Below are 6,000 nucleotides of genomic sequence, written 5' to 3' on the forward strand. Positions count from 1 at the left end.
GGGTTGAAGGTGAGAGGAGAGTGATGTAATGATAATTTGAAGACCACTCCTTTTTTATGAATGGAACATACTCCCAGAAGGAAATGAATGGGCCAGGTGCAACAGCAACTTTTAAAAGATATTTGGCTGGGAAAGATCTAGAAGAAGATGGGCCAAACACAGGCAATTGGGAATAGCTTGAATGGACATCTTTTTCATAAGACCCTACGACATAGGAGCAGATAAGCTATTTGGCTCATTGAGTCTGCTCCACTAATCCATAAATGCTGATTTATTATCCTTCTCAACTCCATTCTCCTGCTTTCTCCCTGTAACCTTTGACACCCTTACTAATCAAGAAGCTATCAACTTCCATTTTAAATATACCCAATGACTTGGCCCCACAGCCCTCTGTGACACCTCCAACTGGTTAAAGAAATTCTTCCTTATCTCTGTTCTAAAGGGACATTCTCCTATTCTGCAGTTGTGTCCTCTGGTCCTAGATACTCCCGCTATAGGAAACATCCTCTCCACACCCACTCTATCTAGGCCTTTCAGTACTCAATGTGCATCAGTGAGATCCCCTCTCATTCAGTGTGAAGCCATTCAGCTGAAGTGCCTGTATCCCTGCTGTGCGACTATGATTATAGTCAGAGAGAAGTACAACACAGAATCAGGCCTTTGGACCATCTGGATTCAGTTAAACATCTTCACAAATTTGCATGCGTTCACTAAGACCATAAGACCACAAGACCACAAGATATAAAAGCAGAATTAGGCTATTTGCCTATCAAATCTGCTCTACCATTTTGTCATGGTTGATCCAATTTTCCTCTCAATCCGAATTTCCTGCCTTTTCCCCAATTTCCTTCATGCCCTGACCATTCACAAATCTATCAACCACTGCCTTAAATACACATAAAACCTTGGCCTCCACAGCTGCCTGAACTGAAGAATTCCACAGATTCACCACTCTCAATCTAAAGAAATTCCTCTTCATCTCCATGCTTAAAGGATGCTCCTCTATTCTGATTCTAGGAAACATTAATTTTATCAAGGCCTTTCACCATTTGATGGGTTTCAATTAGGTCATCCCTCGTTCTTCTTAATCCTAGTGAATACAGGCCCAGAGTCATCAAACACACTTCATATTCAATCCTGGAAACACTTTTGTGAACCTCCTTGGAACATTCCCCAGTGTCAGCACATCCTTTCTAAGGGGCCCAAAACTGCTCACAATACTCCAAGTGAGGCCTCACCAGTGATTTGTAGTCTCAACATTACATCCTTGCTTTTATATTCTATTCCTCTTGAAGTGGGTGCTAACATTGCATTTGCGTTCCACACCACAGAATCAACTTGCAAATTAACCTTCAGGGAATCCTGCACAAGGACACCCAAGTCCCTTTGCACCTCAGTTTTTTTCTATTTTCTCCCCATTTAGAAAATAGTCAACTCTTTCATTTCTTCTACCAAAATGCATGACCATATACTACATGACACTGTAATCCATCAGCCTCTTCTTTGCCCATTCACCTAATCTGTCTCCCTGTTCAGAACTACCTGCCCCACCACCTATCTTCATATCATCTGCAAACTTTACAAGGCCATCAATTCCATCATCCAAATCATTGACATGTAAAAAAAAGGTCTTAACACAAACCTCTGTGGAACACCACTAGTCAACCAAAAAAGTCTCCCTTTATTCCCTTTCTTTGCCTCTCACCGGTCAGCCACTGCTTTATCCATGCTAGAATCTTTTCTGTAATACCTTGGGCTCATTGCTTGTTTCGCAGTTTCATGTGTGGCACCTTGTCAAAGGCCTTCTGAAAATCCAAGTACATAACATCAACCAATTCTCCTTTCTTTATCCTGCTTGTTACTTTTTCAAAGAATTCCAACAGATCTGTCAAGCAAGATTTTCACTTGAGGAAACTGTGCTGACTTTGGCCTATTTTATCATGTGCCTCCAAGTAACCTGAGACCTCATCCTTCATAATCAACTCCAACATCTTCCCAACCACAGGTCAGACTAACTGGCCTACAGTTTCCTTTCTTCTGCTTCTACCTCTTCTTGAAGAGTGAAGTAACATTTGTAATTTTCTAGTCTTTCGGAACCATTCCAGAATCAAGTGATTTTTGAAAGATCATTAGTAACGCAAACACAATCTCTGCAAACACCTCTTTCAGAACACCAGGGTGTACACCATCTGGTCCAGGAGAGTTATCTACCTTCAGACCTTACAGTTTTCCCAAGAACCTTCTCTCTAGTAATGGTAACTTCACACACTTTATGACCCCTGACACCTGGAACTTCCACCATACTGCTAATACCTTCCACAGTGAAGACTGATGCAAAAGTTCATCAGCCATTTCCTTGTCCCCCATTACTACCTCTCCAGCACCATTTTCCAGTGGCCTGATATCCACTGTCACCTCTCTTTTTACACTTTATGTATCTGAAGAAACTTTTGTTATCCATTTTAATATTATTGGCTAGCTTTCTTTAGTATTCCATCTTTACCTTTTCAATGACTTTCTTACTTGCCTTCTGTTGATTTTTAAAACCTTCCCAAATCCTCTAGCTTTCCACTAATCCCTCCTTTTGGCTTTTAGGTTGGCTTTGACTTCTTTTGTTAGCCATGGTGGTCTCATCTTGCCATTAGAACACTTATTCCTCTTTGGGATATATAAATCAGGTGCCTTCTGAATTGCTTCCAGTAATTCCAGCTATTGCTGTTCTGCCGTCACCCCTACCAGTGTTCTTTTCCAATCAATTCTGGCCAACCCCTCTCTCATGCCTCTGTAATACACTATTCTCCACTGTAATACCGATAAATCTGACTTTAGACTCTTCTCAAATTCCAAATAATCATGATAACTTTCCCCCAGGGAAAATTCTTTTACCTTAAGCTCTCTAATCAATTCTGATTCATTGCCCAATCCAGAATAGCTGATCCCCTAGTGGGCTCAACCATGAACTGCTGTAAAAAGCCATCTCATAGGCACTCTAGAAATTCCCCCTCTTGGAATGCAGCACCAGCCTGATTTTCCCACTCCACTTGCGTATAGAAAATCCCCACGACTATTGTGACTTTGCTCTTTTAGCATGCATTTTCTATCTCCCATGCTAATTTGTAGACCACATCCTTACTACTGCTTGGGGGGGGGGGGGGCTGTATACACTCCGATCAGGGTCTTTTTACCCTTGGAGTTCCTTAGCTTTATCCACAACGATTCAACACCTTCTGATCCTATGTCACCTCTTTCTAATGATTTGATGTAATATTTTACCAACAGAGCAATACCATCCCTCTGCCTCCCTACCTGTTCTTTCGATACAATGTGCATCCTTGAACATTAAACTCCCAGCTATAATCATCTTTCAGCCAAGATTTAATGATGCCAACATTATGCCCACCAATCTGTAACTGCGCTACAAGTTATTCCATATATTGTGCATTCAAAGATAACACCTTCAGTCTGTGGATAGTCAGAGGCCTTTTTCCAGGGCTGAAATGGTGGTCACAAGAGGACACAGGTTTAAGGTGCTGGGGAGTAGGTACAGAGGAGATGTCAGGGGTAAGTTTTTATGCAGAGAGTGGTGAATGCATGGAATGGGCTGCCGGCAACGGTGGTGGTGGTGAATACGATAGGGTCTTTTAAGAGACTTTTAGATAGGTACAAGGAGCTTAGTAAAATAGAGGGCTATGGGTAAACCCAGTAATCTCTAAGGTAGGGATATGTTTGGCACAACTTTGTGGGCCAAAGAGCCTGTATTGTGCTTTAGGATTTCTACGTTTCTATGTCCTGTATTCATCCGTGTCGATTTTGTCCACCTTTTACTTTGCAACTAATCCTGTTGACTATCAACAGCTTCTCCTCACTACACATTGTCCTTTTGTAAACCAGCTACCTCTTCTTCGGCACTATCATCTGCCTTCCCTACAATACGTATTGTATTGAGATTACGTAGCTCAGGACACCAATCGCACCATGCTCATTCTTTTGATTCCTAACTTAGTCTGAGATCTTACAAACATCTGCCTCCACAACCTCTCCAACTAACTGTTCTGGCACTCTGGTTTAAACCCTACTGTGCAACATGAACAAATCTTCCCATTGGGATATTAGTTCCCCTTCAGTACAGTTCCCACCTTCCCAGGAAGAGAGCCTAATCATCCAAAACTCTTATGTCCTCCCTCCTACACCATCTCCTTCACACATATTAAACTCTATAATTTCCTTTTTCTGACCTCACTGGCATTTGGCATGTGAGATCACAACCTTGGAGGTCCTGCCCTTTAACTTAACGCCCAACTCAATGAACTCCCTATGCAGAACCTCATCACTCGTCCTGCTCATGGCATTGGCACCTACATGGACCATGACCTCTGGCTGTTCACCCTCCCACTTTAGAATGCTCAGGACTCAATCCCAGATGCCCCGGGGACTGGCACCCAGGAGGCAACATACCATGCAGAAATCTCGTTCTCGCCCACAAAACCTCCTGTCCATTCCTCTACAAATCCCCTATCACCACAGTGTGCCTTTTCTTCCCCCTTCGGAGTCACAGAGCTAAACTCAGTGGCCGAGACCTACCCACTGTGACCTTCCTGTGTTAGGTCACACCCCCCCACCCCAACAGTATCCTGTTGTTGAAGGGGATGGCCACAGGGGTACTCTGCACTGACTCCTTAACCCCTTTCCCCTTCCTGACTGTCACCCAGTTTGCTGTGTCCTGCACCTTGGTATAACTACCTCTCCATGTCCTATCTATCACATCCCCCCACCCTCTCAAATGATCCAGATTCATCCAGTTCTCCAGCTCCAACCCCTTAATGTGGAGTGTTAGAAGCTGCAGCTGGTTATATTTCTTGCAGTTATAGTCATCAGGGTCCCGCAAGAGTAGTATTCCACTACCCTGCCTGGCTTCTCTACCGACCTAGTAAGCAGATATACAGACATGCTGATGAAACACTGAACAGAGTTCTGCTTTTACTATTGCTATTTCTGGACACTTCTAAGGTTTGACTTCTGCTTGAACCTGAGCCCTCATGCAAAATGGTACAGACAGCAACACAAGCCCAAAGGACAATGCTGTAGTGACGGTAGAGATACAAGAAAACATGTACTCCTTGAGAGAGAGAGAGCAGTGGTGAAATGTGACGCTGAACTTCTAAAAGCTTTCAATTTATTAACAGAAGAACACTGAGCAAGCACTGAATCCAGAATATAAACTCTCAACATAATGACTCTTAGCATAGGTGGACAGGACATTTGAGGAACAATATAATTAAGCGGACTCATAAAAGAAGATTTAATACAATTCAGAATGAGCCAAAAGTAGTTTGAGCTTTCGTAAGGCCATGGAGTAATGGAATTTGACACTGATTAGTTAAACGGTCTCGCGTTTAAACGCTCCCTCACCTCACAATTGAAATTTTTTGCTGACCTTGACCATGAGTAATTATAGTGTCTAGTAACACACACAGGAGAATGCTGCACTGAAAGGTTGTGTTCAGGAGCTCAGGAATGGGTAAAGGGACAAGTTGGTTGGAGGAGGAGGTGTGGGGTCCAACTGCGATTCACAACTCTCCTGGACCTCTCTGGTGGCTTGTTCATTATTAATGGTGCATGTAGCAAATTAGATGGTTGTTGGGAAGGGTGGAAAAGCAGCTGGTGTTCAAAGATATATCTTTAATTGTGTACAAGAAATAATAAACACAAGGAGACCTTGAGCAACACACTGCTGGAGGAACTCAGCACGTCTTAGGGCCAGACACTTCATCTGGATTCATGATCCCAATGAAGGATCTCTGTCTGAAAACTTAACTGTTTATTCCTCTTCATAGATGCTGCCTGACCTACTGTTTCCTCCAGCATTTTGTGTGTGTTGCTCTGGATTTCCAGCATCTGCAAAACCTCTTGTGTTTGCGAATAGAGTATTTAGGGAGGTCAAATTTAAGCTCAAAGTATACGTTAATGGTAAGGCACTTAACAGCATCTTGTGATCAAAGT

Source organism: Hypanus sabinus, chromosome 13 (assembly GCF_030144855.1).
Source record: "Hypanus sabinus isolate sHypSab1 chromosome 13, sHypSab1.hap1, whole genome shotgun sequence".
Classification (NCBI taxonomy): Eukaryota; Metazoa; Chordata; class Chondrichthyes; order Myliobatiformes; family Dasyatidae; genus Hypanus; species Hypanus sabinus.